General features: G+C 39.6%; 1 long non-coding RNA gene across 1 annotated transcript in view; it reads left to right on the forward strand.

Annotated features, from left to right (window-relative positions):
• Window positions 1-24,341, forward strand: part of LOC129527922 (uncharacterized) — a 64,636-nt gene extending 40,295 nt beyond the window's left edge. Inside the window, exons 3-5 of the long non-coding RNA XR_008673024.2 lie at window positions 20,659-20,769; window positions 23,364-23,465; window positions 23,895-24,341. This is a non-coding gene — a long non-coding RNA (uncharacterized lncRNA). The remainder of the gene's footprint in view (window positions 1-20,658; window positions 20,770-23,363; window positions 23,466-23,894) is intronic.
• The last annotated feature ends 258 nt before the right edge of the window (window positions 24,342-24,599 follow it).

Genomic DNA, 24,599 nt, shown 5'->3' on the forward strand with positions numbered 1-24,599 from the left:
GACATTTGTCAAAAATATCAAGGACTTAAAACACTTCATCAAAATAGGATGACAAGTCACTTGAAACAATAGGCATTCACTTAACCAGAGTGATAAGTAAAGACGTCAAAGGCAAAAACAGAAAATTACGTAGCCATAGAAAAACCTTAGCTCTTTTAATAGAGAGGACTCAGTTTTCTTACACGATCCAAATCCTAATAAATACATCATGAAGTGGAGGAAATATCATAGTAAGACACAGAATCTTCTCTCCTAGGCCAATTACCTAAAAGATTAAGAAATCCTTTCACATTTTGCTATTAAGAGCAAACCAATACTCCAAGAAAACCTTGTTTTTTTTTAACAGAAAGGATGAAATTCTAGTTTTATGTTAGTGTACTTTTGATATTAATGCTCAAGTTTAAGAAAAACTAATAAATAATTCCCTTCTACTTATTTGATTAGCCAGTTTGACCACACATAAAATTTCTTTCAAAAGATTCATCTTCCATAAACCTTCTACAATTTTCTTACCCTTCACTTTTTTGTCCTATGCTTTTCTTCTTTCTCATTTTGAAATAACCAGTCATTCTAATTTAGGATAAAAATTACTCTCTTTTTCCCTTAACAAAACAGAACATCCTCATAACTTATAGTTTTTATTATGAAAAGCATATATTACCTTCTTTGTATACTTGCATATAGAGTTGTTTCTCTTATTATTACTAGTGATTTTATTTACATATATTAATTAGAATGTTTTACCCCTATGACCTTAAGTTCCAGTGAACACCATGGTGCAAATAATTGTGAACTATCTGTCACACCAGCAATTCTGAACCATAATATCTAGAAGATATCTAGGAGCATGTCCTTTTTCTTTTTTGTTTTCTTTTCTTTCTTTTTGAGACGGAATCTTGCTCTGTCGTCCAGGCTAGAGTGCAGTGGCATGATCTCGGCTGCAACCTCCCCCTCCCAGGTTCAAGTGATTCTCCTGCCTCAGCCTCCTGAGTAGCTGGGATTACAGGCGCCCACTACCATGCGTGGCTAATTTTTGTATTTTTTTTAGTAGAGACAGGGTTTCCCCACGTTGGCCAGGCAGGTCTCAAACTCCTGACCTCAGATGATCCTCCTGCCTCGGCCTCCCAAAGTGCTGGGATTACAGGCGTGAGCCACCGCACCAGGCCCGCATGTGCTTTCTCACAGTACAATTTGTTAGTGTGGCATAGAACATGTTTACTAACAGTCTCAGATAGTTTTAGTCTCTCTGCAATAAGAAATTTTTTGTAGAGGAGGCAAAATTCTGTCTCTATCCTCTTAGTTTTTTTTTCTAGGCCTGAGAATTAAACTGTTGTTTGTATGGACTTTCCTCAGTGTCAACTTTCCATTCTTGATAAGAATGTTAGAACCTTTTAATGTAGGGAGAACCTCTTTCACCTGGGAAGTGTATCTTACTTACATCTATTTAACTCGCTTGTTGTTTCTTTTTAATAATTATGCTTGGATTTCTCATAAATATGAGACATTAAACAGCTAGACATCATCTTATGTTTTTTTTCTTGCTGATAAATGTTGTAATATAGAAGGCCGGGCGCGGTGGCTCACGCCTGTAATCCCAGCACTTTGGGAGGCCGAGACGGGTGGATCACGAGGTCAGGAGATCGAGACCATCCTGGCTAACATGGTGAAACCCCGTCTCTACTAAAAATACAAAAAATTAGCTGGACATGGTCGCGGGCGCCTGTAGTCCCAGCTACTCTGGAGGCTGAGGGAGAGGAATGGCGTGAACCTGGGAGGCGGAGTTTGCAGTGAGCCGAGATCGAGCCACTGCACTCCAGCCTGGGCGACAAAGCGAGACTCCGTCTCAAAAAACAAAAACAAAAACAACAGCAAGAACAACAACAACAAAACAGAAATGTTCATTGCAGTAGTACTCATGATAAAGTGATAAACATCAATGAGGGAATAGCTAACAATACCACAGTATATTCATTTGATAATTACCACTGTAGGCTAATAAAAGGAAATTGAGAAGAATTTAACACAAAACATTTTTTAAAAAGTGTAATATAGAGATAACAGAAGCTTATTTCCAGCAAACCTAATTAAAAAGTTGTGTGTTTGTGTTGTATTTAATGGTGATGACTCTGAAGATAAGCCTGTTATAATAAAACTAACAGTATTCTTATTTACCAAAAATTACCCAAGTCGAATGAACTTGAAAGCATCTGGGCTAGTTCTTATTTTTCCAAGAGAATACTTAATTTATATAAGCACTTAATTTTCTTTAAGCCAAATAAATAGGGCTCTTTTACAATTTAATTTTGATGATATAATAAGGAGATAGAAAAATATCACATATATATTATACATACAGACAAATATATAAACAGAAACAGATCTTATAGTTTTCATTCTAAAATTTTAGCCATGTGCCAGTACAAAAAAACAAGCACTTTGAATGCCTGGACTCAGCTTCCTTCCTTCCTTCCTTCCCTCCTTCCTTCCCTCCTTCCCTTCCCCCCTCCATCTCTCCCTCCCTTTCTTTCCTTTTCTCCCTTTCCTTCCCTTCCTTCCCTTCCTTCCTCCCTCCCTCTCTCTCTTTTTTTCTTCTTTCTTTTCTTTCTTTCTTTCTTTCTTTCTTTCTTTCTTTCTTTCTTTCTCTTTCTTTCTTCTTTTCTTTCCTTCCTTCTTTCTTTCTTTTTCTCTGCCTCCCTCCCTCCTTCCCTCTCTCCCTCCTCCCTCCCTTTCTTTCTTTCTCTCTCTCTTTTTTTCTTCTTTCTTTCTTTCTCTTTCTGTCTTTTGTCTCTTTCTTTCTTTCTCTTTCTTTCTTTTGTCTTCTTTCTTTCTTTTATTTCTTCTTTTTCTTTCTTTTGTTCTTTCTTTCTTCTTTCTTTCTCTCATATAGGGGGTACAAGTACAGTTTTCTTACTTAAATGCATATATTGTATAGTGAGGAAGTCTGGACTTCTAGAGTACCCATCATCTGAATAGTAAACGTTGTACTCAATAGGTAGTAAAGCATGGATACTTCTAATCTTGTTTTATGGTCAGAGATTGGTTCATCCTTTCTATGTTTGTTTGTTTGTTTTCAAGATTGACTGATGGACCAATTAGTTGTGTATTTTTCTTCAGTAAAGCATTTTAGAGCACAGCAAAGATAATGACAATGGGAAAGAGGTAGACAGATTTGGCAAAGCGTATGGTCAGCAGGTATTTAAGAGGAGGGGCTTCAGTTGATTCAGAGGTTTCTATTGAAGAAGCAGAATCAAAATGAGAAAAGACAGAGGACTAGTTCATGTATACATTTTAATGATCCAAGTGTCCCATTGAAAGAGGGATCTTTTGAACTTGATTTGAAAAACCTCTCCACAGGAATATTATTTTTTCTCTCTGAGATATTGGTTGATCATTGTCCCAGGAGTGAAGTCCTTGAGGGAATACCTCTAGTGGGGAAATAGTCCAGGGCAAAGGGAATAGGTACATCATATAACTGGTATAAAGGTGGACAATTGACTTTTCAATGGCCTGGTTATTTACAATAAGGACAAACATCTTGGGGCATAGGGTTCTTTAGTATAGGATTTCTCTATTTCTCTGTTTGGGCTTAAAATATGTATGAGGAGGTCCCCTTGGTCCCTGTAGCTGTTATAACTGTAAAGGTATGTGCCTGCTTGTCTTTTGTAAGTATTATTCCCCACTGTGGCCACTGTAACTCTTAAGTTACTTTTGGTAAAGCTCACACATTTCTCCAGGTTCTGGGCCCATAGTTCTTATACATGAAATTAGCTGGAATTCCAGATAGAGAAGTTCTGGCCCCTTTTATACAGACCAACCCATGATTCCCTATCTTTAAGTAACATTGCTTACCTAATGAACCCAATTCAGTTTCTCTCTCACCTAGTTGGAAACCTGAGGCCTTGCTACAGAACCTGGTTCTGTTTCTACGGCAACTTTCAAACATAGTCTACACTTAAAATGCTCAAATAAATTCTTTTGAAAGAGGTCAAAGCCTAGGTTTGTGGAACTCCAACTGGAGAGACAGACAACTCTTCCATGACCCCAGTTGCTGAGAGAGATCAGTGGTCACAATGGGCCCTGTGAACACCTTTGCTTGGTCACTCCATGCTCCTGGAGTTTGCTGGAGGTCTACTTCCAGTCCCACTTCTAATGACCAACTGTTAAAGGAAAAACTGTAGACAAATTAAATTCAAGACAGTTTATTCAAGCAAAGAACAATGTATGAATTGGGCAGCACTCAGAACCAGTAGAGGTTCAGAGAGCTCCACCTGGCAGTACAGCCTACCAGTGAGCAGGCAATATTTGTAGAGAGAAAAAGGAAGTGTCATACAGAAACAGCTTGATTGCTTTGTTACAGCTTATGCTATACCTTATTTCGACATGGTGTGATAAAGTATTTGCCTTATGTAAATATGAGCTGATCAGTTGGCAGTCTGTGATTGGCTGAGACTCAGCAACTTGTTACAAGAATATGCTCTTAAGTTAGGTTACAACCTGTTTGCATACTTAGGTTGCAGTTTGCTTTAGGTTATATTTAATTTAATTTAACATACCTTTAAAAAAAATCTGTTCTCCCAACCCAGTGTCTCCCACAAATTCTATACAAGGAAGGATTCAAAATTAATACAATGACCTTATGTAACACAGATTTATTGATCACTTTCTGGGCTCTGGCACTATATTAGTTGTAGGTTGTGATACCACCAGATGTGACATATTTTTAAGATGTTTTTCATGGAGACTTTAAAAGTCAATATATTAAAATATCTGATAGAACTGTCCTCCAATTATTATTCACATATTTTAAAATCATTTACTTGTCCAGAAAATTAGTGAAACTCTTTGTGGACTTCAGAGGCTATGGTCCATTCTATGGAATAATGTTGATGATGGGAGATTTTAATCTTTTAAGGGTGGGTTTGAGTTTTGAAAGCTGACAAAATCATTTCAAGCTAAGTCTAGTAAATAAAGTAGATAATACAATTTTTGTTCTTAAGAAAATGTGCTGTTACAGAAGGCAATGTTTTTCTTGTGTGCTTTGTGGGTATTTCTGAAGGTGATTCTTAATACTTTACTAATTGGAAGATTAGCAAGTGTGTAAAATGGTGAAAACATTCATATAGAAAAATGAATTCTGGTGTGTTTGTAGTAAAAAGTCAGTGTAGTCAACCCTTGAACAATACAGGTTTGGACAGCACAGGTCCACTTATATGTGAATTTTCTTCTGCCTCTGCTACTCCTGAGACAGCAAGACCAATGCCACCGCCTCCTCCTCCTCAGCCTACTTAACATGAAGATAGCAACGATGAAGATTTTCATGATAATCCACTTCCACTTAATAAACAGTAAATATATTTTATCTTCCTTAGGATTTTCTTGATAATATTTTTTTTCTCTAGCCTATTTTATTGTAAGAATATAGTACACATGTAACATACAAAACATGTGTTAATTGACTGTTTATGTCATCGGAAAGGCTTCTGGTCAACAGTAGGTTATTAGTAGTTAAGTTTTGGGGGAGTCAAGTTATACATGGATTTTTGGCTGCGTGTGGGTGGTTGGGACCTCTAGCCCCCAGATTGTTCAAGGGTTAACTGTATTAATACTGCTATAGTTGTATCAATGCTTAGAATTTGGAACATACCCCTCACCTGAGAATCAAGTCCTAAGGCCCTCCAATATTTAGAAGTTGGACAAGGAAGGAACCAGGAAGGGATCCTGAGAAGGAGGAATAATCAGTGATGTAGAAAGAAAACCAGGAGAGGTTTGTGTCATTGAAGCCAAGAGAAATTTGCATTTCGATATCTGGCAATATAGAGATATTCATTGAGAGCAGTTTCAGTGGAATGCACAGATCAATGGTCAGATCTGAATGATGTTTAAATATAGATTATTCTTCCAAAAATCCGGCTGAAAGGAGAAGAGAGTTAGGATGATATAGAAGGTAGACTCAGTGTCAAGAAAGGGATTTTATAAGCATAAGAGAAAATTGAGCATATTGAAAAAATAGGAGGATATAGGGAGAAGGCGATGATATAAGATAAGAATAGATAATTGATGTAGGAGATCAGCTAGAACAGAGAGGAGACAATCACGAATATGGAGGAGAGGGGAAGTTGACTTTGATAGAGAAGAGTCAGATCATTCACTTAATCTGGGGGTTGAATGTGTAGATTTGCTATAAATCTAACAGTTGAGGTCAATGGTCTCAGTTTTCTTGGTGAAGTAGGAGGCAAAGTTTTTAAAGTGGAAAGTTAAGTTTTGGTGGAGGGCATGAGTTAGGTGTAAACATTTTGTAGATTGCTAATGGAAAAGGAGCAAAGCTGCGTGAGGAAAAGTAAATGGTATATTGGATCATCCTGAATGTCCAGTTGAACTTGGAGTCTGGAAATGACAATTGTTCATTGATATTTTTTTCATAATGTTTAGCAGCTCAGTAATGGAGCTGAGGAGGCAGATTGTGGGATTATAGTCTTGCTGCGTGGGTTTAGTGAAAGAACAGTGGTACATGAAGCTGTAGGTGATGAAGAAAGAATGTTTCAGATGATCAATAATGTAATCTAGGCAGGATTGGGAAGTAACAAAAACTGTCCTAGGGGTCTAGGGGCTCTAGGACCTCTTTTGAAAAAGGAATAATAAGTCAGAAGAGTTTGTATAAAGACAACTTAAAAACAAATTGTTTTCCACCTGCCTCATTGGGTTATCATGAGGAATAAAGGAGTTAATTCATGCACAGTGCTTTGACCACTGCCTAGCACATCAGAAGAGCTGAGGAAAGGTTGGCTGTAGTATCAGATGCTATTGGTGTCTAGCTCTACAGTCCCCTTCTCCCCTCTGAGTTTAACTGCAGCTCTGGAGGACAGTTCTAAAGAACATCCATGGCCTCCCTGATCCCCGATTCCACCTCAAGAGCCTGCAGGGCCATGTCCAAAGCATCAAGAATTTTATCACCTTGTGCCTAGATGCAGATAGGAAATGGGGGAGTACTGTAGTTGTACATAAATGCCCCACCTCATGTCTTCCCATTGGAGGTGCATTCTAGAGGGTTTCTCAGATGGTCTCTGTCAGGATTGATTTGAGCTACCCACAAGGGTAATGAGCTAATATCATGCACTGTGTAGGCATTTATCCTTTCTGCCTGTCTCTTTCCCTGCTTGTGAAATCATATGCCAAATATACTGATTACACTTAAGCCTTTGTAATCCTGCTTTTAGGATGACATGGGGTGGGGGAAAACCAAATTTAGAGAACTATTTTAATTGTTGTGATTGTTATTGTTAATATGAATATTTTTATTATGATCTATGATTATTATTATCTATTGTAGACATTTAGAAATTATTACAGGAACTTTTTCTGGACAGACAAGAACCTAAGTCTGAACATCTAAAAGGCTCACAAAGAATCAAGCAAATTTATTGAAAGAGACCAACGCTTATTAGACCTATCTTCGTGAACTGAAGATCGAGAAAAAAATTCCAAGAGGCATTTGGACAGAAAAGCATGTTGACTCCACAGGAACAAAAATCAAACTGCATTCAAAATTCTCCTCTGCAATGTCTAATGGCAGGAGAAATAAAGTGGTACCAACAGAGCTTCAAGGGAAAAAGACTGCATTCTAAGAAACCTATATTTAGGAAGTTGTTCAAGTGAAAGGGTAATGGAAGAAATGTTCTTAGATGTGCAACTCACTGTTATAACCTTCTAAACAAAGCCCTCAAAGACCTGATTTAACTGACAGTGAATGAATCTAAATACAGAGCTGTGGGATGTGAGAGTCACATCAGTGACCACTGAAACAAGTATAAAGAAAATTAAGTCTAGATGATTGTTTTACATATAATTATAAAACAGAATAAAAGTGTAAAACGCAACCCTTGGAGGAGGATATTTATAGTATAAAAATGGCCTAATTATAATAATTTGAACCTAATGTTTTGCCGTACAAAAATGGAAATGAAGGCGATAGAACGGTAGGAGAAAACACTTATTTCCTCATTGTTCCCAAGAGGGATATTATTTAACTCTTGATAAAGATAACTGGAAATACAAACAGGATGTATCCTTTCTAAATTACTAAAAAAAAAAAAAAAAAAAAAAGCAAAGAAAATAAATTCCATGTAACAATCATACTTTGTGTAACACACTGAAGTTTTTGGTCTTTAATCTTCTTATCTCCAGAGATTGCTGTGACTCTTCATCCACTCTGTATCATAGCATCACCTCCAGTATCATTAATGCAAGGCACCCCATTTCTGACCACAGCTTCCTTCTTTTCCTTCTTGGCTTTATTTTTATTTATTTCTTTATTTTTGAGACAGAGCCTCCCTCTGTTGGCCCAGGTTAGAGTGCAGTGGCATGATCTCAGCTCACTGAAACCTCCACCTCTCAGGTTCAAGCAATTCTCCAGCCTCAGCCTCCTGAATAGCGAGGGTTACAGGCACCTGCCACCATGCCTGGCTAATTTTAGTATTTTTAGTAGAGACAGGGTTTTGCCATGTTGGCCAGGCTGGTCTTGAACTCCTGACCTCAGATGACCTGCCTGCCTTAGCCTCCCAAAGTGCTGGGATTACAGACATGAGCCACTGAGCCTGGCCACGTTCTTGGCTTTTTAATTGCAACCATTGAAATAGATCTTGATTTCACTGTGACCTCTAGCTTCTTTATCTTCAATTTGCCCCATCCTTCAGCCGTCCCCTTTCCTTAGTTTTCTACCTGTCCAGGTTAGATTTCAGGGTCCATTGTTTCAGCGATAGTACTGCCAAAATCCTAAACTCCCTTGCCCCTTTGGGCTTTTGTCAGACCCCATCTGGCTGAAGACCATTCCCAGAGCAACCCACACTGTGTGCTGTCTCTCTTCTTGTATTTAAGCAGCTGGAGAAAAACACAACAGAGCAGATTGTACCATCATATATTCATAAGCATCCATTCTGAATGGGCACCACAGTGCCAGAATCCTTCAGATATCTCAATCTATAGTCCAGCAATCCACAATGACCATTCCAGATCTTCTCTAGCTTCCTTAAATGCCCAACTTTCCTACCCATCAACGGATGCCATTATTGCATATTTCACAGAGATAATAGACACTGTCACATAAGGCCACTCCCCCCACTCCACATCCCCAAATCCTGCTACCAAACTCACTAACATAACAGCATCTGTACCTATCTGGTCCTCCTTCCTGCCTATTCCATAGAGGAGCTGTTTTTCTTTCTGAAAGAGATCAATTCCTTACATGTGCTTTAGACCCCATCTCCTTTCTCCTTCGCAGGAATCTTATAATTTAGGTGGTTCTGTATCTCTTGAATATCCAATCTCTTTTCAACCTCATCAATTGCTTCAAATTGTAAACATTAAACAAATTATATTCAGCTTTCAAAAAAAAAGGAGGAAATCCTGTCATTTGGGACAACATGGATGAAACTAGAGGACATTATGGAAAATGAAATAAAGCAGACGTGGAAAGAAAAATACTACATGATCTGACTTACATGTGGAGTGTGAAAAAGAACTCAGAAGCAGGAAGTAGAATGGTGGTTACCAGGGTCTCAAGGGGTTGGAGGGTTGGGAAGATGTTGGTCAAAGGACACAACATTTCAGGAGGAATAAGTTCAAGAGAGCTATTGTTTAACACGGGAACTATAGTTAATGACAATGTATTGCATTCTTGGAAATTGCCAAGAGAGTAGATTTTAAGTGTTCTCACAACAAAAATGATTAGTATGTGAGGTAATGCATATGTTACTCAGCTTAATGTAGCCATTCCACAGTATGTACAAGTTTCAAAGCAACACGTTGTATATAATAAATACATATAACTTTGGCAATCAAATCAAATAACTAAAAGAAAATAAAAATAAATGGAGAGATATTACAAAAATTCTACTGCATTAATAGTCACTAATTCCAGTGCTTTGTATTCCTTTGTGGAAAGGTTTTCCAATCGTGTGGCACTATTGACTTTTTTTTTTTTTTTTTTTTTGGTGACGGAGTCTTGCTCTGTCACTCAGGCTGGAGTGCCGTAGCACGATCTCAGCTCATTGCCATCTCTGCCACCCGGGGTTCAAGCCATTCTCTTGTGTCAGCCTCCTGAGTAGCTGAGATTACAGGCACATGCCACCATGCCCAGCTAGTTTTTGTATTTTTAGTAGAGATGGGGTTTCACTATGTTGGTCAGGTTGGTCTCGAATCCCTGACCCCATGATCCGCCTGCCTCGGCCTCCCAAAGTGCTGGGATTACAGGCCACCACACCCGACCAGCACTATTGACATTTGAGTCCATGTAATTCTCTGCTGTGGAGGCTGTCCTGGGCAATGTAGGGTGTTAAGCATCATCCCTGACTTCTACCCATTAGATGTCAGTAGGACCCTCCCCCACCTGTGACAAAACTCCTGATCTTCTTCTGTTTCCTCTAACCTCCTGATCTTCTATCTTCTCCCCTTTCCTCTAAACTCAGTCCACTCTAAAGATCTTAGAGAATGACAACATTATGCATACAGTTAATTGCACAAGACTGAAATCAGAGAGTCAGCCTTGATACCACCTTCTTCTTCATTTTTCATGTGTGATTCATCATCAAATCACACTATTTTTCACTTCCTAAATATACCCCAATCCCATCTATCTTATTCTTTCATCACTGCCACCTCGCTAATCCAAACTATCATAATTTCTTACCTGGACCACTGCAATAAATTCCTAACTTCATCCTGCGTCTTTGACTTCCTTCTAACTTGTTTACACTATAGCTAGTGTACTTTTCAAAATATAAATCTTGCAAACCCCTCACCCCCACCAATTTATAATCTAAATAACCAATTAACCAACTTATGTCTTTGTAGGTATAATCTCTGCAATATACTCATATTCAAAAGCTAGGAAATAGGTAGGATCCAAACTCAGGTCAATTTATGTCTATAAAGAGACAGTTTTTGAGTACTTGAGTAAGTATCAATTCCAAATGAGAGAGAACACTGAGTTTACAGGAGAGAAAGAGGAGAGAATCATAGGTGTGATAGCAAGTGTTTGCACTGCGCACACATACAAAAAATCAAGAGCTTCCTTCAAATTTATGCAGTTAAATTTCGTATTGGTTTGTTATCCTTGGGAGATGTCTATACCTCCTATTAGTTATAGGGATGAAGTAGATAAGTAGAGGGTTATGCAGGAGAAAGTTTAACAAATCTTTGCTTTACAAGTATGATGTTCAGTCGCACTGAGACTGTTTTCTAAGTATCTTGTGGGACACAAATAGAAAGATGAATAGGATGTTGTCCTGGTTTTCAAAGCTCTACTTGAATTTTCCTGTCTCATCATTTACCTTTCCTGTCTCATCCTTTGCATTTCCTGTCTCATCCTTTGCATTTCCTGTCTCATCATTTGCATTTCCTGTCTCATCATTTGCATTCCCTATCTCATCATTTGCATTTCCCTTCTCATCATTTGCATTACCTCTGCAAATGCTTTCCACCTCCCAAAACTCCATCATTTCTTCCTTTTCCACTAAAATTTTGCACATGGCTGTATTGTCATTTTTCCTAACCTAAGGGGAAATAAAAAATCCAACAAGACCTTGTTCAAATCACATTCCAAATAAGGAGGAGGAATGAGTTGTAAGAGTTTTAGAGGAATTTTAAGCTCCTTTTTTTTTTTTTTTTTTTTTTTTTGAGATGGAGTCTTGCTCTGTCACCCAGGTTGGAGTCCAATGGCACAATCTCAGCTCACTGGCAACCTCTGCCTCCCCATTTCAAGCGATTCTACTGCCTCAGCCTCCTGAGTAGCTGGGACTACAGGCCTGCACCACCATGCCTGGCTAATTTTTCTATTTTAGTAGAGATGGGGTTTCACTATGTTGGCAAGGTTGGTCTCAAAACTCATGACCTCAAATGATCCACCCGCCTCAGCCTCCCAAAGTGCTGGGATTACAGGCGTAAGCCACCGTGCCTGGCCTTAGGCTCTTTTCATAAAGAACGGCCAAACACACACACTATCTGAAATCGGATGCAATACTTTCCATTTGAAATCTGTCTCTCTGAATGGAAACAATGAAGTGTTGCAAGTTTATACTCTTGAAGTAAATGAGGACCAAAAATGGACAAGGAAAATAAAATGGGAGAACTCTGAAAGATCAGAGAAGGTGCTATCAGGTGATAGAATCAGATAAAAGGATTTCTTATAAGGCATTCTGCTGGTAACTCTATAAAAGGTGGCATTGTTACTGTTGGGTAAATAAAAGTTTTTGATTTGAAGAACCCTCTCCACTCTTTCCTTTAAAAAGGGGAGGTGCCCGGGCGCAGTGGCTCATGCCTGTAATCCCAGCTTTTTGGGAGGCCGAGGCAGGATCATGAGGTCAGGAGATCGAGACCACCCTGGCTAACATGGTGAAACCCTGTCTCTACTAAAAATATAAAAAATTAGCCGGGCGTGGTGGCGGGCACCTGTAGTCCCAGCTACTGAGGAGGCTGAGGCAGGAGAATGGCGTGAACCCGGGAGGCGGAGCTTGCAGTGAGCCGAGATTGTGCCACTGCACTCCAGCCTGGGCGACAGAGCAAAACTCCCGTCTCAAAAAATAAAAAATAAAATAAAATAAAATAAAAATAAAAATAAAAAGGGGAGGCAACCATTACAATCTGGTAACAAGAATGCTAACATTTGAAAGCTTTGATTCACTTCAAGTATTGTCAAACACACACACACACACACACATACACAAATCAATCTTTTAACTTTGACTTCACAAATAAAAAGCCTTCTTATGCTGGGCTTAGATCAGGGTGGCCGCCAGCATGAGTTCATGTCCTCTGTGAAGAATGGAATATCAAAGTCAGACATTTCAGATTGAAGAGTCCTTAGGGAACACTGGGTTTAGAGGTTTTGAAACTTTTTAAAGCACTGGAACACTTTCTTCAGTTAGAATCCTATATAGAAAACCAGTATTTAAAAGATGAGGGCAGAAGTGAGACTGATGAGGTGGAAACAGGAGAATTGGGTACAACGAACCCCATTTCTGGTACCTTCCAGCCTCTGAGCAGGTATCTGAAGCACCGTGTGGAATGCTGGGACTCTTTGGTGCATTTTTTCACAACTTAGGACTTAGTCTTATTCTCCTTGCTTACAAATGAGGAAACTGAAGCACACCGAATAAAAATGTCTTGGCCAAGCGCCATCACCTGTACAAAAACAGATCCAAGGATGACAACACCCCCTCGATATAGATGAGTGGCTAAGTGCATGCTCCCAGTGCTCTGATTATGATGCCTCCTTAACATTTGGTTGGTGGAGCAAGTTCCTTTTTGGGGACAGGAAGTTGTTGGAAGATTATTTAAAGGGTCATGGAAGGATCATGGAAATGATGCAAGTGGATGACATGAAGGAATGCAGCTTTGGTACCCTATGCTGGGACCCAAAAAGAGCAGGCAAGGCAGAACGTTGGTTGAAAAAATAACAACAACAGCATCAAAACCAGATGTACACATGCCTGCATGTCCAATTTTACAACTAATGCTGTCGTCCTATGGATACCTCCTGGAATGTAGGAGGATTCTGTCAATTAGGATGTTCCAGGGCTGTGGCCGGTGTTGTAAGCATGTCTCATGAGACCCTGGGCTAGAAGCAAAAGCAATGTCCAGGCTTCAAGTTAACACCACCTAAGTCCCAGACGGCTGCCCACTTCAGCATTCTCTGTGGTAATCTCTGGAGATTGTGGGGTTCAGGCTCTCTTTCCCGTATGCCACTTCTCCATCTTTAGGGGCTGAAATGACCATGTTTGGCTCCCAGGTAAATGGATCATGAGCTCCTCCTGAGTGTGACTCTCACCTTTCATCATTGTCTCCCTTGTGTCTGGCACATTGAGCTGTATACAGAGTGGCCCTCGATAAAAGTCATACCCAGAGCTTCAGAAGTGGTCTTGTTGGAATGGAGTTTCCTGGCAGAAACTAAGCTGAGTGGTAGACTGAAGACATGGTATTGGGAGGTAGAAATGGAACTGGCTAATAATATTGACTCCACCACTAACTTATTGTCAGATTTTGGGAAGATGATGTATACTCCTTAGGTTTTAGTTCCTGAACTGTAAAGTGAAGAAGACCAACTGGATCATTTCCAGGGTCCTGTCCAGCCTGAGTCCTCATATGTGGGCCTGGTTTGCCTAATGACAATAGCTACCAGTATATTTCTGGAGTGTTCACTCATGCAAGGTTTATCTATTCATCATGACACCTTGCAGTGTAGGGGGATTATCCCACCATTCACATAAGGAAATCTGGAGGAGAAGAGAGGAAGTGCGTAAGTTTACATGCTCAGTCAAAAATAGGATTGGGATTTAAAGTCAGATTTACCTGACTCTAAATCTCCCTTCGCTATGCTCCACTGCCCCAAATTTAGGATGAGAAATGAAAGGGATGGGGGTCACTGTAATGAGGTGACCTTGTAAATCATTCCAGACCAACTTTGTCTCCACCCACACCTTGCTCAGAAGAATCATCTCTAACCTCCAGCCTCTGCTTCCATCACTGCTGGGGACAGGAAGCTTATCCTCTTCACACAGCACAATTTTAGGCCAGTTCTAATTATTAAATGGTTCTTCTTAAAATTTCTTCTATTTTCAGCTTCCAGGCCTTGGTTCTGCTCCCTGGGGCCGCTTCTTGGTGAAATATTCTCCCTGCCAATGAGCAGGTTTTGACTTTCACGGAGAGTCAGAATGTGAGATAGCTTTAGCTATGCCAGGATTTCTAGGCTATTTTTAACCAAGGGGTTTGGGCTTGAATCAGATCTTTTTTGAAACTCAGTGTTTCCATTGGTTCTGCAAGAGGCTCCCTGGCACATACGGTAGCCTAAGTTTCTCAGTTTCTCGTTCTCTGCAGAAAAAAATTGTCCATTGTGCCAGTGTTAAGGTTCCTAGCTGGATATATTGAGACCCATAGTCTCTGGACTAAGTTTCCCTTTGAAAGTGGTACATGCACGGAGGGCCCACGGTGTTTTGTCATCATCGTGCCTTTTTTCTTGCTAAGTGACGTTGAGGTTTGATTTTGTGCTCGAGAAAGCACCGGGGCATCCCACACCTTCCTGTACCACGTGTGCTCTGAGCTTGGTTTCCTGTGTTAGTTCCTGTGTGTTTCTAGTGTGTTTGAGTTTGCTCTGTTAGGGGGCAGGGTGTTGGCAGCTGAGGCACACTTCAAAACAAGTGTGGAGCTGAGCCGGGAGAGAAGAAGTGGCGTGAACATCCCCAGGGACGAATACCCAGGAGGAACTGAACGATGCCTGTGCTGAACTGCAGACAGAACTCAAGCATGCCATTAAAATGCTTCCCCTCCCCCAAGAGTGATGCCCACCGCCTCCAGATAAAAGCTGGGAGGTACACATTCATTTGCAAGCATCAATTGAATTTATGTTAAAATTTAAAAGTCTGGCATATGAAATGATATGAGAAGAAAGGTGCTTTATAGTTTCCAAAAAATGTGATATTTACTTCTGTGAAAATGCTCAGGGTCCAGGTGGTTTGACATTTCTTTATTGTTCCTTTCAGTCTATGCCCAGGCTGGCCCACAGGGGCCCTGGTGGAGCCCTTTCCCTCCCCCTCACTTCCTCTTCTTGTTTTCTGCTCTTGTCTCTCTTTTCTAAGCTGCTGAACCTCGAATGTCTTGAGAAGTCCCATTTTATTCCACATTCCCTGTTATTTACTCTGTAGCACCCGCAGGCAAATGAATTTCTCTTGCTGATATTGATCTCTTCTTATAGCATCATGGAGATACATTGTTATTCTGGAAACATTGTCCCTGAAGTTTCCAAGGCTGAAGGTGGGGAGAGACAGAGTGTCTCCTCCTGCCACACACACCTATATTACTCCAGAATAAAGGATAGGAGAGCAAGATAGAAGGGATGAAGAACAGGCCAAAATGAGGAAGATCAGAGAAGATATGATTCCTAAGAGAAGACCTCAAAGTCCGCTTAGAAACCAGAGCTTGCACCAGCCTGGGCAACATAGCAAGACGACTTATCTACAAAAAATAAAATAAAAGAGTTGTGCACAGTGCTGTGTGTTTGTAGTCCTAGCTACTTGGGAGGCTGAGGTGGGAGGATTGCTTGAGCCCAAGAGTTTGAGGCTACAGTGAGCTCTATCATGCCACTGCACTCTAGCTTTGGTGACAAGAGAGACCCTGCATCTTAAAAAAAAAATGTAACCAGAGCTTGTGGATCAGAGACTGGATCATAGAGGGACAGAATATAATACCCTCTGTGTCTGTCCCAGGCTGGGACCGCGCCTTCCACAGGCTTTGGCTAGAGAACTTCTGAAGAACTACATTAGGCCTGGCTCCATATAGGGGTTCTGGTCATGGATGACACTAATCCTTCAACTCTTTCAACTTGACCAAGTCCATTTTTCTTGGCTCTGTTTTTTTGGTGTTTGTTTGTTTGTTTGTTTGTTTTTGAGACAGAGTCTCACTCTGTCACCAGGCTGGAGTGCAGTGGCATGATCTCAGCTCTCTGTAGCCTCTGCCTCCTTGGTTCAAGGGATTCTCCTGCCTTAGCCTCCCGAGTAGCTGGGACTACAGGAGCGCACCACCACGCCTGGCTAATTTTTGTATTTTTAGTAGAGATGGGGTTTTACCGTGTTGGCCAGGATGGTCTCCATCTCCTGACCTTGTGATCCACCTGCCTCGGCCTCCCGAAGTGCTGGAATTACAGGCGTGAGCCACGGCGCCCAGCCCTCTTGGTTCCTTTTGAAAGCCCTATAACAAGTTCTCTGAAGTCACTCTTCTCACACCTTTAGAGTCTTTGCTTTTTACTTCATATAAAAGGCAGGGGTTTGGGCACTGGATCCTTCACTTATGTCCACATTTACCCCAGTACATTTCCATTTCCTACAACTGCCTTCTCTTTTTGCAGGGATCACAGAAATTGCTTACATTTTCTAAACCCAGCCTTTCCATCTGAGCCCTTAGGACAAACCTATTTTCAACTTCAAGTTGCTCATCTCTCTTTCTACAAGGTTTCTCCTTTCTTCTCCCCATGTTGCTTCAACAAGTGAACATCCTTCCACCTTAGTCGGGAGAGCGGGGCAAGAGGAGTTCTGATCTGTATACTGTTGTCTTGACTGTATTACATTCTGTCTTTTCCTTCAAACTTCTTGTCTTTAACTTGCTGCAATTCACACTTACTGCATTATAGAAGTCCCCTTGCCACTTTCTTTTAAGTAGTTTAGACTCCACTTATATTTGGTCAATAATGTTTTAATTAGAAAATATAAAAATCATCCATAATCCCTACCACTGGAGATGGTAGTGGTGAGCACAGCAGATAGCAGATAAACATTTTTTCACTTTTAGTCTTTATCTACCTGTGTACATTTAACATTTATGTGGTTCCTACAATTTTGTGTTCTTTTTCTCTTAATGTTATTTTGAAATCTCTTGGATGTCAAAAAAATCTTGTTATTACAATATCTTCTGGCCTTTCTCTTTTCTCACTCTCTAGAAACTCTAAGAGATATAAAATATGCAATGTATTTAGTATATATTATATAACATACTCATTATATATTATATTATATTATATAAAATATGATATATTTAGCATATATAACATATGTATATATTTATATGTTCTATGTATATAGCATATATCATACATATGTTACAATATATATAACACATGTAATATATTAAGTATGTGTATATGTATATGGTATATATTATAACATAGGGTATATATTTTATATGTTATATATGTCTATGTATATATATCATATAATATATGTAATCTATATATGTAAGTGTATACTGTATATTTTATATAATATATACATATTATTATACATTACTATAACATATAATGCATAATATATTATATATTATATTATGTATTATATATTATGATTATATATTTATGATTTATATTATTTATTTGTACATTTATATTAATATATAATATACATTATATAAATATACATGTTACATACATAACACATGTATACATATATAATAACATATATACAGATAATAACATACATAATATAACATGTTACATATTATATATTTTATTACCTAATATATACTACATACATTTATATACTACATACATTTATATACTACATATATACATTTATATACATTTATATATACATTTACATACATTCGTATATACATTTATATACTACTACATTTATATACTACATACATACATACATACAATTATATACTACATACATTTATTACATAATATATACTACATACATTTATATCCATATACATATCACATGTATTATATAACATATAACATTACACATATTACTTATATAGCCCATAACATATAACATATATTAGATCCCTATATTATATAACATATAATATTATATGTATTGTATGATCCCTACAAGAACGCTGCAGTGAGCTCTGATGGTGCCACTTCACTCCAGCCTGGGTGTCCAAGAGAGAACCTGTATCTAAAAAAAAAAAAAAAGGAACCAGAGCCTGTGGATCAGAGACTGGATCACAGAGGGACAGAGTATAATACTTTCTGTATCTGCTCCAGGCTGGGACCATGCCTTTCCCAGGCTTCTGCTAGAGGAATTTGGAAGAACTACATTAGATCCGTTAGAACCTCTGAGGCAAGGGCATTGCATAAGCAGAAAGAGAGTGACATCTCAGTTTGTTGTTTAAACAGTAACTGTGGCTAAGTGAAGTGTGTTTGACACAAACATGGTGCTCCTTAAATGCTTAATGAATGAATGAGCACATGAGTGAAGGAATACATATATAGTATTATGTGTATCACATATAATATATGTAATGTATTATGTATATGTGTATATACATGCTAAATATAAAAGATGTTCTTTTTAACTGTGGGATTTTCTTTTTCATGTGTCATTCTGCAGATGAACAGAAATAAAAAATTATTTAAAAAAGAAATCCACAAGTATAAATGTAGTCTGATGGTCTATTTTATATTTTTAAAACTACTAAGATGATGTTCCCGACTCTTACTTTGGCAGCTGTGGTAAGCTCTTAGGATGTCTCTGGCAAGATGTTCCACTCAGTGTCCCCTGCAGGGTGATGCCATTTGACTTTGGACAAGTCCTTTACTCTTTTAATCCAGTGATGTTGACTGTGCGTAGGGAATGCTGATATGGTAATACTGATCCTGGTATAGTGAGGGCTGGGTGAATAGCCCTAAGGAAGAAAATAAGTAGGCCAGGCGCAGTGGCTCATGCCTGTAATCCCAGCACTTTGGGAGGCCAAGGCAGGTAGATCACGAGGTCAGGAGATCGAGACCAGCACAGCCAACATAGTGAAACCCTGTCTCTATTAAAAATACAAAAAAATTAGCTGGGCATGGTGGCACGCACCTGTAGACCCAGCTTCTTGGGAGGCTGAGGCAGGAGAATGGCTTGAATCTGGGAGGCAGAGGTTGCAGTGAGCTGAGCTCACGCCATTGCACTCCAGCCTGGGTGACAAAGAGAGACTCTGTCTCAAAAATAAAATAAAATAAAATAAAATAAAATAAAATAATATAAAATAAAATAAAATAAAATAAAAAGAAAAGAAGTAAGTATAGGAAGGATCCAACAAATGCAGTCCTTAATAATTTCCCAGCACAACATGCAGTCAAGCTTGGGAAGAGATGTTCTTCACCCTGTGCTGAAGCCAGAATTGCTTCCTCTACAGATTTATGTAAACTTGGCTGTTGAAATATGTATCAGAAAATAAACTCATTTCTTTATAGGTTATTATTATTAATACACATTTACTGAAAGCCATGTATTTGGAGAATATTGTGCTTCAGGAAACACACAAAAACCTAAATTACACCATATATGCTAAGCAGCAGATAAGTATTATAAACAATCCTAGAACCCTAAACTGGGTGTCAGGAGACTTGAGTTTTAGCTCTGGCTCTGAAAATAAGAGAGTTACCTTAACGCTTTCTGCTAAGGGGTAAGTTTACGGATTGATTTCCAGATTTTTTCCTATTTAAGTTGTTGTCATTATTAACTAGCACTTATTGACTATTGATTATGTGCCAGGAATCATGCTGGGTGCTTTGAATGAATTATTTGTTTGATAATGTTAACATCATGAAGAAGAACTTTTTTATCAACTTTATTGAGGTATAGTTGACAAATAGAAATTGTACATATGTAAGGTATACAACTTGATGTTTTGATATATATATATTGTGAAATGACTACCACAGTCAAGGTAGTTAACATGTTCATCACCTCACAGTTACCATTTTTAATTGTGTTGAGAACATTTAAGATCTACTATTTTCACAAATTTCAAATACATAATATGATATTGTTAACTATAGTCAATCTGCTGTACTTTAGATCTACAGAACATATTCGTCCTGCATAATCGAGACTTTGTACCCTTTGACCAACCGCTTTCCCACACCTCTTTGCTTCTATGAGTTTGACTCTTCTAGATTCCACCTATGAGTGAGATCATGTCATATTTTTCATCCTCTGTCTGGAATATTTCACTTAACATAATGTCCTCCAGATTCATCCATGTTGTCAAAAATGGTAGTCTTATTATCCCTACCTGAGAGACGAGGGAATTCGGGTTTAGAAAAGTTATGTAACTTGCTTGGTGTCCCATAGCTAATGAATATTGGTTCAAGGGCTGAAATTTGGGTCTCCCTGCCTGCAGATCTCAGGAGGCCGACCCTTTATTGCTGTCATTAGAATGGCAGCCAGAAGAAGGAAGTCCAGCCGAAGGCTGAAGCGGTGCGGGAATGCAAGCTTGATGGAGGAGGTGCAGGTAGGAGATGCATCCTGAGGAAGGGCAGGACTTAGATTTGCAGATAGGAGGATAACTTCTGAGGCAAGGGCATTGCGTAAGCAGAAAGAGAGTGACTTCTTGGTTTGTTGCTTAAACAGCAACTCTATGGCTAAGTGAAACGTATTTGACACAAATATGGTGTTCCTGGAATGCTTGATGAATACATGAGCCCATGAGTGAAGGAAGTGGTAGGTGGAAAGGCATGTATGGGCCATAACACATTAACCTTGGACCTAGGCAGATGCAGCCAACACATTCTCACTACTGCATTAGACAAGGGCATCAATGGAGAAGTGAAACAGCCCTTTCACATTTAGCGCAGGCTGAGACTTTGTTCCAGTCATGCAGTTGATACGCACTTGTCCATCTCAGGTAATGCATCAGTTCCAGTGGTGTTTGAATCTGTATTCTCTGTTACCATGAAGGCAGCTGTCAGCCTCCAGTATCAAATCCTCCTTCATGGCAACTAAAATGAATGAGGTGTGGGCAGTGGGCACAACTCAGCTATGGGACAGCCCCTGCCTTCTTTCCAAGTAGCCAGTTGGAATCAATCAAAATGACAAGTCAAGCCAATGTGGGTGGCCAGTAGATCGTTCCTTGGGTACAGGTGTTTGCCAGGCTTTGGCATGTGATTTTGGGGTGCAGCTAGGAAGGTTCAAAAGAGTTTTGAGGTGAGCAGAATCTAAGTCAGCACTCCTGAGGATCACGGGCCTTGGAGAGTCCAGGGCAAGCTCCTTCCTTCCCAAGGATGTGAGTGAAACTCGTCTCACTGCCAAGCCTCTTCAGCACGGTCGTTTCTCTCAGGATCCTTTGTTACACTCAGGTAATGGCTAGCTAGGTGGTTTGTGCCAGGTGGGTTCCACGGGAGGAGAACATGAATACGACATCTTGGCCATCCAGGTAAGTGAGTGGACAGGTGCCCTTGTGTGAAACTTACAATGCCGGTGAAATTGGTATAGAGCTCCTGTTCGCCCTCTGTACCATCAAGATGAGCCACGGCTGAGGCACAGATAGCCGTAGCACCATTGTGACTGCCATCAGCACCTGGCGGGGGAGCCCTAGTTGGTCCTTCTGCAGCTTCTTCATTTAGGTTTACCCGTCAGTGAGCAGCAGAGAGGGAGCATGAAGGGAGTATTTGAGAGAAACTTGACCTTCAAATGGAGACCTGTTATTTTTAGTGCTGGATGTTGAAAAGAAAGTCTGATCCTTGACAGGGCAGGCTTTTTATATCTTTTATGTTTCTTTCTCTAACCATAAAAATCTAATAATACGAGCCGGGCATGGTGGCTCATGCCTGTAATCCCAGCACTTCGGGAGGCCAAAGTGGGCAGATCACCTAAGGTCAGGAGTTGGAGACCAGCCTGACCAACATGGAGAAACCCCGTCTCTACTAAAAATAAAAAATTAGCCGGGCATGGCGACACACGCCTGTAATCCCAGCTACTCGGGTGGCTGAGGCAGGAGAGTCACTTGAATCAGGGAGGTGGAGGTTGCAGTGAGCCGAGATCACGCCAATGCACTCTAGCCTGGGCAACAAAAGCAAAATTCTGTCTAAAAAAAAAAAAAAAAAAAAGAAAGAAATCTAGTAATACATATTCATGGCAGAAAATTAGGAAATATGTAGATAAATAAATAAATAAATAAATAAATGGTATCTACAATCCCAGGACTGAGACATAATAATGGTTAACATTTTAAGAGTATTTTCTAATAGTCATCTATAAGCGTATACGCATAGGCAGACACCCTTACACACACGTATACATTTATTGCGTTTCTTACCAAATGGGAATGGTGCTGTGTATATTTTTATACTGCTTTCTCCATTTATTATTACCCTGTGAACATTTTTGCATGCCATGAAACATTCCTCAGGATCAATAATTTTAAATGACTATAATATATGATATAAACATGCCATAATTTGTTTAACCATTTCCATATTGCTGAACGCTTGGGAGGCCTCCAGTTTTTCTTCGTTGTAAGTAATGAGGCAATGATATTCTGGTACAGTACATTCATCTTCACGCACATATTTGGTTTCCGGAAATATTATTAGTTTCAAGAATCCTGTATAGTGGGAAATATTTTCATCACAGCTTAAACACAGTTTGGGTTCTGGTTTTAATTATGGGCCCCATCGATATGGAGATTAGTTTGACACTTTATGAGTGAAACTATAAGCCTTTGCAATTTGGGGGAAAATGCTACATTCGGGTGAAGTGGTTCTTGAGGTGAATATTCAGGCTGATCTAGGATTATATTTTCTTTTTTTGGAAGAAAAAGGAAGATGGAGTTCCACTTCCTCCTGTCTTTTGGCTTTGGTCTGCCTCACAGGAATTCAGCAGGAGACTGAGAGGAAAGAGATTGTTCAGCAGTCAGCAGAAATCCATTTTCTCTGGTTTCTTCCTTCCATTTTGCTAGCATCACCTCCAGCACGATTCCACATCTCCGGAGCTTCAGCCTTCGCTTGGCAATTTGGTGCTCATGTAAAAAGATTTCTCATCATTAGGTTTTGATGAGACTGGCTTAGTTCATGAAAGAAAATAAGCAGGTTTGCTTTCCCCCTGCAGGCTAGTGTGAGGCCAATCAGGGCTGTGATTTACTCTGCTAAAAGAAAAATCTCCCAGGTCAGAAGATGGGAGAGAAGTGCCGAAATGCTTCATGTTCACCAGGTAAAATCTCAGTAATTCAAACTTGGTATCAGAATGACCTCCCTGAGTTCAGGGCATTTCAACCACAGCAGGCTCAGCCCAGACTTCTGTTAACCCTTTCTGTTTGAAGACTCAGTTTTTTCGTTCAACTTTGAGGGATTTTGTTTTAATATGATAATTCTTTGGTAACTTCCTCATATCAGTTTTCTGTTCTCTTTCTTCTGGGTGCTGGACCGCTTAAATTCATCTTCTTTGACTCTTTTCCTTTTTTCTCTTTCTTTTCTTGCTTTCTTCTCTTTTTCTCTCTATATTTTGAGGCTTCCTCAAATATGTGCAAATATCCCCTATCAAATTTTAAAACATTCACTTTCACATTTGTGCTTTGCAAAAGCTCTTTCTTTTTCTCTGATTCCTTCATTCTTATAGTATTCTTTTTTTTTTTTTTTTCAGCTCTTGTTGCCCAGGCTGGAGTGCCATGGTCCAATCTCGGCTCACCACAACCTCCGCCTCCCAGGTTCAAGCAATTCTCCTGCGTCAGCCTCCCGAGTAGCTGGGATTATAGGCATGCACCACCAAGCCTGGCTAATTTTGAATTTTTAGTAAAGACAGGGTTTCTCCATGTTGAGGCTGATCTTGAACTCCTGACCTCAGGTCATCCGCCCACCTTGGCCTCCCAAAGTGCTGGGATTACAGGTGTGAGCCACCGCGCCCAGCCCCAATGCCTGGCTAATTTTGTATTTTTAGTAGAGACGTGGTTTCTCCATGTTAGTCAGGCTGGTCTCGAACTCCTGACCTCAGGTGATCCACAAGTCTCAGCCTCCCAAAGTGCTTGGATTACAGGCGTGAGCCACTGCGCCTGGAATAGTATTCTATTTTTGTTTGAAGAATGCAATCCGGCCTCAATTTCTCTAATTGTATTCATTATAAGATTTTGTTTCATTTTTAAGCTTTCTTCAATTAAAAAAAAATTATCATTATTTCCTTCTGAGTCAGTTTTCTGTTGATGTGTCTATTATCTGCTATCATACTGTGTGTTCCCCAATTGCCTGGTAGATCTTTGTGTCTGATCCTATGTAAGAACTGGGGACAAAGAGGTCTGCCTGAGAGTTTTGTGAGCATGATGAGCCTACTACATAATCAGGCTGCAACTTAGTA

This window comes from Gorilla gorilla, chromosome 19, assembly GCF_029281585.2.
Source record: "Gorilla gorilla gorilla isolate KB3781 chromosome 19, NHGRI_mGorGor1-v2.1_pri, whole genome shotgun sequence".
Classification (NCBI taxonomy): Eukaryota; Metazoa; Chordata; class Mammalia; order Primates; family Hominidae; genus Gorilla; species Gorilla gorilla.